Source organism: Phascolarctos cinereus, unplaced genomic scaffold (assembly GCF_003287225.1).
Source record: "Phascolarctos cinereus isolate Bilbo 61053 unplaced genomic scaffold, phaCin_HiC Scaffold_5;HRSCAF=322, whole genome shotgun sequence".
NCBI lineage: Eukaryota > Metazoa > Chordata > Mammalia > Diprotodontia > Phascolarctidae > Phascolarctos > Phascolarctos cinereus.
Genome location: NW_027555958.1, coordinates 63,682,574 through 63,694,673, shown reverse-complemented (window position 1 = coordinate 63,694,673; position 12,100 = coordinate 63,682,574).

The following is a 12,100-nucleotide window of genomic DNA, read 5'->3' as shown; positions in this document are numbered from 1 at the left end:
ATGGATTTTCATGCTCCAATCACTCTTGCTTTGAACATTTGTTTCAGATGGTTTATATTCATGGGCCATGTGACTGTAATGGTTTCCCATATTTCTTTTTGGCATTTAATTTAAGAATCTTACCTTGTCATAGAAATGCTTTGCTCTGATCTCTGAAAAAATATTTAATATTCTCAGATCCTTGGATTCCTTTTAATCTCACCACTTTTACCACCCACTGGATATTCTCCCACACTCATTCTAAGCTAGGGAAAATTTGCTTTATGAAATTTATGTGATTAAATTCAAAGTAAGGCTGCAGGCATTAATTTATCACCTTTCCTAATTCATAATTTTGCGAAATATCCCACATTTCCCAGTGTTCAGAGTAAACATAACTTTTCACATATTCTCCATAATGAAAATAAATTCACAAGTATTATCAAATGAACTTGGGTCACATTGTAATCAACAAGGCCAGGGATAATTAAAAGTAACTGAGCAGTTGTGTTCAGTTTATTGGCAGTGATACATAGAAAATAATTAAAATTTAATAGCAATTTTTTTTTGTGGATGCAGAGTTGTGTGATGCTTGGACAATAATAACTAGAGTGCCAACAGACATTTTGTTGTTTACTTTTGCTTCGTTAAAGTTACACTGGGGCATTGTAAAATTTGATTAATGTGTATAAACCATTTTGAGATATTCAGGTGTAGGAAGTTAAATAATTATACACTATAACAATTATTTTAAGAAGATAGATGAGGGGGAAATTCAAGGGGGTCTTGGGGCAACATTTCCACTTGTTAATTTGGGTTCAGTTATTTCCATAATAATCAAGGGGACAGTATGAATAAACAGTTCTATTTATTCAATCCCTGCTGGAACATTCTTTCCCCATTTTTTCCTAAATGATTCTTAGCTCTTGAATAATAAATAAGAGAATATGTATATACATATATTATATATATATATGTATATACATATATGTGTGTGTGTGCATATACATATTTTTAAATTCTTATTATATTTCTCAATTTTCCTTCATTTATACATCACATTGTAATATAAAATAAAAATGGCTGAAATTGGGAAATATCCCTACAGAAGTAATAGGTATTCTATCTGCCCAGCATCATTGTAATTTCCTTAGTAATTGTGTAATGTCATAAATAACACCTTATATTTACATATAAAAATCTCACAATGAATAGTGTGTATATACATTGCAGTTTCATGAGAATGGAGCATGTTTTAAACGTTTACTTTCTAAAGTCTAAAAATAATCTATTCTTTAAATAAGCATTCTGGACCATAAATAATATTCAGAGATCATTTAATCTTTAAAAGCCTTCATGTATAGTTAATTAATAGAATACAATATGTCTTATATCTATAAACCAGGGGCATGTTTTCTTGACTACCATTCATAACCTGGATTCAAATAACTCTACCATTTATTAAATTGGAGAAATTATTTAATTTCTCTAGGACTTGATTTCCTCCTCTAGAAAATGAAGGAATTGACCAGATGACCTCTTAGTTTTCTTCTGCTGCTGTGTTTATAATTCTACAAGCTTAATTCTATTCAATTAATGTTTGTTAGATAGTATGCAAGGTTCTTGGAATTCTGCTCTGAATTTCATATTTAAAGAAATATAAAGACTCACCTTTAGTTTAGGAAAACAACATGGAAAGGCTTAAATGAAATAATAAAAGTGAAACAACACCCCCCCCCACACACACACACTCCAGATCAGGGCCTTGTTATGGCAGAGGGACTTGTATAACTCAATTAACCTATAAGCTGTGTTGTGCAGGGTTACACAAGACAGGTTATAGTAGAGACCTCTGACAAAAGTTGATCCGTTGGAGAAGGAAATGGCAAACCACTCCATTATCTTTGCCAAGAAAACCCAATGGACAGTACTAAAGTGATAAAAGAGATGACATTGAAAGATGAGTTCCTCAGGTGGGAAGGTATCTGATACATTCCTGGGGAAGAGTAGAGGACAAATATGAGTAGCTGTAGTACCAATGAAATGACTAGGCCAAAACTGAAAGAAAGCTCAGCTGCAGATGCATCGGGTGACAAAAGAACAGTCTGTTGTTGGAAAGATCAAGTAAACATGGCAAGTCCGCAAAGAGGTGGGAGCACCAGATCATCTCACTTATCTCCTGAGGAACCTGTCTGTAGATTAAGAAGCGAAAGTCGGAACCCAACATCGAACAACTGACTGTTTAAATTTGGAAAAGGAGTGCCATCAGGCTGTATGTTGTTACCTTATTTGTTTGACTTATATGTAGAGTACATCACGCAACATACCAGGATGGATGAATCCAAAGAAAGAATTAAGGTGGCCAGGAGAAATATCAATAACCTCGGATATGCAGATGATACTACTCAGATGTCAGAAAGTCTAAAGGAATTAAGAAGCCTCCTGGTGAAAGTGAAAGAGCAAAATCTAAAAGCTGGCTTGAAGCTTAACATTAAAAAGAAACAACAACAACAACAACAACAACACCACACCTGAGATCTTGGCAATTGATCCCATCACTTCCTTGCAAATAGAGGAAGAAGAAATGGGAACAATGTCAGATTTTATATTCTTGGGGTCAAAAATCACTGCAAATGGCAATGAAAGCAAGAAAAATAAAACACACTTGCTCATTGCTATGGCAAATCTGGACAGCATACTAAAAAACAGAGATGTCACGTTGCCAGCAAAGGTCCATATAGTCAAAGCTGTGTTTTGTTTTGTTTTGTTTTGTTCTTCCAGTAGCAATATATGACCTTGAGAGTTGAACTATAAGAAAAACTTCACATCAAAGAATAAATGCTTTTGAATTGTGTTGCTGAAGAAGACTTTTCAGAGTTCCTTGGACAGCAAGGAGATCAAATCAGTCAACACTTAAAGAAATTAATTCAAGCTATTTACTGGAAGTTCAAATACTGGGCTGAAGTTTAAATGCTTTGTTCATATTATGAGAAGATGGGACTCACTGGAAAAGAACCTGATGTTAGTAAAGATTAAAGGAAAAAGGAAAAGGGGAAAACATAGGACAGTATAGGTCATGGAAATAATGAGCATGGACTTGGAAAGACTTCGAGATATAGTGAAGAATAGAAAGGCCAGATAGGCTATGGTTCACAGGATCACAAAGAGTCAGATATGATTGAATGACTGAACAAAAACAACAATGACAACGAAATTGAAATTGCTACAGTTGAATCAAAGTTCCCTAATTAAGGCTCAAAAAAGGAATCTTGAGTTTAGGAAGGGCATGGTTCTTTGTCATATGAAGTTATCCATTTAAGAATGGCAGCAATAATGTCAAGTATCAAGAAAAGATCACCTGGGAACTCAATACTGGCAAAAACTTTTCTCTCAGTTAAATTAAATAATAAAATATTATATAAACTTTGAATTTTTGCAAGATAAATGATAGTGATATATAATGGTGGATTACCAATGACTTCAAAATAACAATGTGAGAATTGGAAGACCACTTATGTTCTCATGTTTGATGATTTCAGTCTTTTCCCCCTGATTATTGATTTTCTCCTATTCATATTCTTTTTTTCCAATCTTCTGAGCATGTTGATTTATTTTTTAAATTAATGTATTTTAAACTCAAATTCACAATCAAAAAGAAAAATCTATCCATTATAAACTTAAATTTTAAGACTTCAATACAAAAGAAGAAAAGAAGAAAAACAAAAAGCATTGCCATGTACATAGAACTTAAGAGAGAATTCAAAATATACAGCAACAAATTTCCATTTCAAGAAACCCTATATAATAAATATTACTCGTTGTGTTCAGAGCTGTCCATATGCATATACACATACATATATATAGTTATATATATATACATATGTATACTTATATATATATATAATCATGCTCATTTCTAAACATATACATTTATATGTATATATGCAAGACTGTACTATACTTATTTGTCTTCTGTTTCTCTGAGAGTGGATAAACTCTTCTTTCACAAGTCTGAAACTTTCCATATTTTTCTTGGTCTGTCAATTCAGTATTTCCTATACCACCACACTATTTCATTTTCATACTGTCTAGTTATTTTTTTGTAGTTTAAAAACAATATTGATTAATATGGCTGACATATAGTGTAATTTCCCTATTTTTCTCTTTCGATTAAATCTATTTCAGCTTTAACTTTATTCCTATTCACTTTCTGACTTTCCCATCTGATGACAGTTTCTTTGAACACTATATCTAAAAGTGTTTTGGCCTCCTCCCACACTAGGAAATTTAAGATTCACCAGATGAGTAAACTGAGGCATAATATTAGTGACTTGCTTATTAAGATCACATATCTAGGAAGTATCTGAGGTTGAATTTGAGATCAAGTTTTTCTGACTCTGAGTCTAGTGAGGTCTCCATTGTGCCACTTAGAAGCCTCTAATATGTTTTACCTTATTGAGATATAGATGAATGTATATAGACAAGTAATTTCAATGTTGAAAAGCATATTTTACCCTTGATTAGGACCAAGGAAATACAACCATAAAAATAAAAGCTTATGTAATGGCACCTGAGCCATGTGTATTGAGTTTTCACAAATCAGAGAATGTGGGATTGAGGTGACCAGCAATTATGCTACTCCTAGGGCTAATATGTGAAACAACGCTGTTTTGGAAGAAGATATGATGTGATCTTTTGTTGTTGTTGTTATTTTTATTAATGATTGCTATTCTGCTCACACCATATAAAGTATATTTGTATGTGTCAGAGCATGTATGTGTGAATTTCTCTTAATATATCATGTTATTAAATTTCAGTTTCTATCACTGTAGTGTAAGTAAACTTGATAAAATTGAAGCTGATAAGTTCCAAACACATGTACAGAGCCTCAATTTTGATAAACTATTTTACATCCCATATCTGATACTATTTCACCTTTCACATATTCTCAACATAGTTTTTCTTCTTTATCATACCTAATTATCAATCATAATATTTTTTTGTCTCTCCTTCAAAAACTAAAGCATAATTTAGGGATATCTATGCTGATAGCCTTAGTCAAACCTATTCCTATACTTACGTCTTTATCTATTTAGACAACGTCTAAAGCAACTTTTATACTATTATGTAATTTCAGTTATTTTATATTTAATCCTTTATTGACACAAATTGCTTTACACATACTATCTAATCTGCTCCTTGTAACAGCTCTGACAGAAATAGTAAGATTTTACTCAACACCTTAAATATATAGAAACTGGAGTTCTTATAAGCTTAAGTCATACAGATAATGTATAACAGAGAAGGAATTTGGACTCATGTTTAATGTGGTTTCTGTAGCACTTTTCTGCCTATTATAGTCTAATCTATTCTAGGATTCTACTAGTTGAAATTCAATTAAGTGGGAAATCTTTAGTTTATTCATATATCTGAAAAATGCAACATGGTAAAAATGTATTATTGCTTCAGAAGATAGAGATATGGACCTCTTGAACTTCAAAATAGATTTTGGTTGTTTCTTCCATCTTTTCAGAACGGAGAATTATTTTTCTCAGTTGAAAATGAGCAAAAGATACTATTACAAGAATGGTTGTCAGGGGCAACTAGGTGGCACAGTGGATAGAGCACCAGCCCTCAAGTCAGGAGGATCTGAGTTCAAATCTGGCCTCAGACCAAACACTTGACACTTACTAGCTTTGTAACCCTGGGCAAATCACTTAAGCCCCAATTGCTAAAAAAAAAAAATGGCAGTGGTTATTCAAAGGTTGAATTTTGATTAGTTGTACTCTAAAACTAATTTTGATTAACCAAATCCCCAAACTAAATTACCTCCACCTTTTTTCTCTTCTACTCTTACTTGCTGCTGAGTAGTGATGAATAAAGTCATAGAACTGGGATAACTGGATCCATTTCAAATTTGTCATTTACTCTAACCTGGCACTCACTTCGTCAAGGGAATCCTTTTTAACTCCTTCCTCCTTGGTTCTCTATTACACTCCCCATAGTGCTTGTCTATGTATCTTGTTTATAAGCCTCCTACAATACCCTCTTTCCACTGTCTCAACAATAGACTTTTCCTCATACTTGATTAAGAAAATCAAGACCATTTGCATGGGTTTTTCTTTTCCCTACTCCACTTCTCAAAGCCTTTTGAAATATCCCTTTTTCTTCCCTCCTTTATTTAAGTGTCTGATAATCAATTGTCCTTTTTCACTAAGGCCAAATGCTTTACTTTTACCTTTGACTCCATATCTACCCATTTCTCTCCTGTAAAAGGTTGCTTTCATAATCATCAGCTCTTTCTTTCTGATCTTCAGTTTCCCTTATCTATACACTTCCAGTCTCCTCCATACATAAAAGACCCCAATGATTCTATTATTTCATCATGTTATCACCTATCATTGTTCTTTCTTTAACAAATTAATTCCTAGATCTATACCAATTGTCTCCACTTTTTTTTTCCTTTGGCTGAAATTGGTCTTACTAAAATTGCCAATGATCTCTGAATTGTTAAATCAAATAACCTCTTTCTAAATTCTCATTCTTTTAAACCTCTCTAACATTTGATACTACTTATCACCTGTCCTTCCCTGATACTCTATCCTCTGGACACTTTTGTGACATTTTCAATATTCATTTCCTGACCTCACAGTCTGACTGTTGCTTCTCAGTCTTCTTTGCTAGTTCATCATCAATATCATGCTCCCTAAATATGAGTTTCCCACAAGGCTGTGTCTGGGTCTTCTTCTCTTTTCCCTTTAAACTCTCTCTCAGTGACCTCATTATCTTCCATCAATTAAGTTACCATCTCAATACAAATGACACCCAGATGAATATAGAGAACCCTATCCTCTCCTCTATGCACAAGTACCATATTAGCAACTGCTACTGGACTCTTCAAACTATAGTCGATCTTCATTATTGATGCATTTCATATTTTAAAATTCACTTAATTCCTAAAATTGATTTGTAACCTCAAAATTCTACTCAAGTGGCTTTTGAGGTCATTCATGAACATGCAAAGAGGGGTGAAAAGTTTAAGTTCCCTGAGGTACATGTTCTAGCTGAGGTTGAACAAGGTGATGGTCTACCTTCTTGTTTCAGTTCTCATACTATAAATAAATATCCTATTTAGTGCCACATTTTCCATAATTCTGTTGTTGTTGCTGTTGGTGGTGGTGATTCTGCTGCTTAAAATGCCCCCATATTGCTGAAAGGCTAACTAGTATTCCAAATCACCAAAAAAAAAAAAAAAAGACTATAATGTGCCTTGTAGAGAAAATATATGTGTTAGATAAACTTTGTGCAGGCATGAGTTAGAGTGTTTAATGCCATGAGTTCAATATTAATGAATCAACAATGTGGTACATACAGAAGGAAAAAAAAAGGAAGAATAAATTTACTGATATGTATGTGATGCCTTTCTGGAAAGAGATACAACAAATGTTGTGACCAGAGGCTCACAGGAACCTAACCCTGTGTTTCCCCTAGGAACAATGTCTCAGTATTCACTAATTCACTTTTTTACAATGACTTTATAGAACATAATTGCTGTAAGTCATGAGAATTGACTGTACATGTCCTATAGACAAATTGCAAAATAGAATTCATCATCTTTCTTATCCAAATAGTTCCCCTTCTAAATAAATTTCCTTGTTTTTATCAAGGAAAACCTAACCCTTCTAGTAATCCAGACTTGCAACCTCAGAGCTATCCTTTACTCCTTTTTTTTTTTTTAAATCATACCACATATTTAATGAATGTCAATTTTGGCTAAATCAGCTCCACTGCATTTCTCACATCAAACTTTCCTCCCCCCTTCTCTTCATATATAAGAATGCCATGCTGTAAGTTCAGATACTTATCACCACTTGCCTATATGATAGCAATATTTTTCTAATTTGTCTCAATTCCTCAGGGTCCCCATCTCTAATTCATTATCCACATGTCTGTCAAGGTGATATTTCTAAAGCATGAGTCTGACCATATTACTCAACTGCTCAGTAAACTCCAGTTACTCCCTATTATTTCTAGGCTTAAATACAAACTATTCTCTTTGGAGTCCATAAAAACCTGGGTCCAACCTACTTTTGAAAGGCTTACCTTTCTGCAAAACATGGTCAAGAAAAACTGAGGACTTCTTGGTGTTCTTCACACAAAACATTACTTCTACATCTATGCTGTGTTTTATGTAATTTGTCATCACCCTTGCCCTATGCCATGAAAACAGTCCTTCCTTATCCCCACTTCTTAAAAACTCTAATTCCGGGGTAGCTAGGTGGCACAGTGGATAAAGTACCACACCTGGAATCAGGAGGAACTGAGTTCAAATCTGGCCTCAGATACTTTATACTTTCTAGATGTGTGACCCTGGACAAGTCATTTAACCCCAGTTGCCTTACTAAAGAAAAAAAAACCCTCTAATTTCTCCAAATCTTACCTCATATCTAACTTCTCACTTCAAAGTATTCAAATCCATGGAACTAGAAGTTGGAATTTCATGTTTGGGAATCACAGTGAGGCAAAGTTACTTAGAATGTAAAATGCAGGAAGTAGAAGAATGAGAAATCCATGTGTAAAACTTTATTTCATTAGTTTAAAAGAATGGATTCTTAACCTAGGCTTCATGGTAAAAAATAAGAAAAAGAAAAAAGAGTTTTGGTATCTGTGTTTCAATATAGTTGATTTGTTTTTCAATTCTATGTATTTTGTGCTTGGAAATATTCTTTTGTTTCTAAAAAATGGTCTATAGTTTTCACCAGGTTGAAAAAAGGGACCATGACAGAAGAAAGGTTAAGAACCTCTGCTTTAGAATGAAAGCCTTACAAGGAAAGGATCATGACTCTTCTTATGTTACTAATAATGCCCAGAAAATTGTGGGAAATTATTATGGGATTACATTAAAGCTTTATGTTTTACCTTAGGAGACATATAAGACTAAACAATAGTGTCCTCACACATCTAGTTCTATCTTGAGATGTCCTCCAACAACAATTTCTTCAGGAAACAAAACTCAGTTAGGTGTGAGAAGATTTCAGCTATATGTGCTTACAGAAAATAACTTTCAGGAAGTTAGATGGAGGTCAATAGCCTGTTTCTTTCTGAAAGAATTAAACTTCAATACATTTGTTGAATATATATATATACTATGTTTAGTTAGCTGCACAAATAACGATATTTGGCATTTAATAAAATTGCATGGCTAAGACACCATAATTACAAATTGACATTGATGAATATTCATGTATTAACTGTGTTTCAAAGTGTAAATGTTATTGAATTTTTAAATCATCATATACTTCAGCAACATGAGATCATGGGAAATAGAAAATATCTGAGGAGAAACCAAGACAATCTATTTCAATTATCCATTAAAGTACAATAACATAAGTTAGATTATCTTAAAATTACACATTGGGTCACAGTCTCTGCTTGATGATCACCCAAAGCTTCAAAGTTTTTTGCTGCCCTAAACTTTGATCTTGAATAACTTCAAAATGTGGATGTTGTTTCATATGCTACCACATATAAGCTTTACTTAACCTATAATGTAGTATGATACTCATGGGTGTAGAAAAAATATAAAACCATGATAACTTAGCAGTTGGCAGATTAAGGTGATGTTTACAAAATGGCATCATTTAAGTAAAAAAAAATGTACTTTGCCAGTTTTGGGAAAAGTGTTCAATGCTGAAATAAAATTTACTGTAATTTGTATGTCATATAGGCAAGGTATGGGCCACTATGCCCAGACTGTTGTCTCTTTCTCAAATTAGCCTGAAATTGGATTCAATATTTAAATTGTTATATCATTGATATGCAAGTTAATCAATAAATTAGTCAATAAGCATTTGTTATGCACCAAGCACTGGGCTAAGCACTAAGGATACAAAAAGAAGCAAAATATACTCATTTCCTTCAAGAAGCTTACATTCTCATGGGGAAGAAAACAAGAAAAGATGTGCAAAAATGACATACTTAGGATAAATAGGAAATAATTAACAAAAGGAACACACTGGAATGAAGAGGGGTTTGAAAAAGGTTCTTGATTTTGATTTGGACTTGAAGGAGGCCAGGAAGCAAGAATGAGGAGGTATGGGAGAGAGCCAAAGAACATTCCTGGAGCCAGGAGACAGATGTTTTATTTGTTGAAAAACAAAGAGGCCAGTGTGACTGGATCAAGGAGTACATGGCAGGGGATAAGGGGTAAGAAGACTGGAATCAGAGGAGAAGGCTAAGTTATGAAAGGTTTCAGATAACACAGAGGCTTTTGTGTTTAATCCTAGAGATGATGAGAAGTAGTGGGGTTTACTGAGCAGTGGAATGGGGGAGGTGATATGGTCTGACTTACACTTTAGGAACAGTCATTTTGTTGGCAGGATATATTGGAGTGATCAGAGAATTATGACAGGCAGTTTATTGTAATAATTCAAGCATAAGGTTCTGAGACTTTGCACCCTCTCAGAGTGGCAGGAGTATCAAAGGACATAAAGGAGGTATATTTAAGAGATGTTAAAGAAGTCAAATTAACAGTTTTGGCAACAGATTGGATATGGAGGAAGATTAATAAGAGGTAGAGGATAACACCTAAAAATTAAGACCCCTTTTTTCTTCTTCCTCTACATTCTCTAACTTGGTGACCACATCAATGAACATGGATTTAATTGTCATCTATATAAGACTGAAATGCATGTCTCATCTATATCTTTATCCCTAATCCCTCCTCTGAGTTCCACATCACCAATTTTATATTTCAAACTGGTTTTCTCATCAGTATTCATATTTATAATGGCTCTTTTTGTTGTGGCAAAGAAGTGGAAACTAAGGGAGTGCCCATAAATTGAGGAGTAGAGAATCAAATTATGTTAAACAAATGTAATGAAATAGTATTATGCATTAGGAAATAGTGAAAAATGAACTAAGAACCATGAGAATAATTTATACAATAACGTACTAAAAAAATTGAAAGCCATAAAAACTCTGATAACGAAATGATGTACCACATTTATAGATGACTTTGATGAAGATGATTTAAAAAAATGCTATCCACCTCTTGACAGAAAGGTTATGGACAAAAATTGGAGAATGAGATATTCATTTTAAGACATTCAATTTGAAAATATATTTTATTTGTCTATTCATACTTAGAGCAAAGGTTTTATTTTTTCTTTTCTTAATTTTTAGGGTAGAATGAGAACTGAGGGGAAAGCTAGGAATAGGGCTGCAAAAAAGAATAAAAGAAAATAGCATTAGATCATGATTTTGAAATTCACAAAAGAGAACAGAAGGAAGGCAATAAGGAATCTCATATGAGGGCTGATTTGAAAGTAATATATTGAATTTGTTATATATTTAAAAAGAAAAGAAAAACAAACTGTCAATAAGAGATATGTAGTTACACATACAACCCCCTCTTTCTTTTTCTACCATGTATATGGAAGTCCCCATTTTGGTAGATGTTTATTAAATTCATTTTTTTATATATCCACAAAAAAATTGGAATTTGAGAGAATTGTTGTAATTATTTATGGGCTGCCATGAGTGCTTTATGTGATTTCTACATCAGCTTACACCTTCTATGAGCACTTTGCATATTTTACATTTTTTTAAAGATTAATTCATTTATTTTTAGTTTTCAATATTCACTTCCACAAGATTTTGAGTTCCAAATTTTCTCCCCATTTCATCCCTCCCCCAACCCCAAGACAGCATGCATTCTGAATATCTTCTCCCCTAATCTGCCCTCCCTTCTATCTCTCCCCCTTCTCTTATCCCGTTCCTCTTCTATTTCCCTATAGGACAGGATAGATTTTTATATGCTATCGCTTGTGTATCTTATTTCCCAGTTGCATGTGAAAACAATTTTTTAACATTTGTTTTTAAAATTTTGGTTTCTAAATTTTCTCTCTTACTCCCTCCCCATCCACTCTCTTTGAGAAGGCAAGCAAATCTATACAGGTTATACATGTGTAGTCATGCAAAACATTTCCATAGTGGTCATGCCATGAAAAACTAACTATATTTCCCTTTATCCTATCCCAGCCCCACTTTATTCTGTTCTCTCTCCACTGCCACTACAAGCTCCACTGCTAATGTTCCTCCTCGCCCCAGGACTGCCACC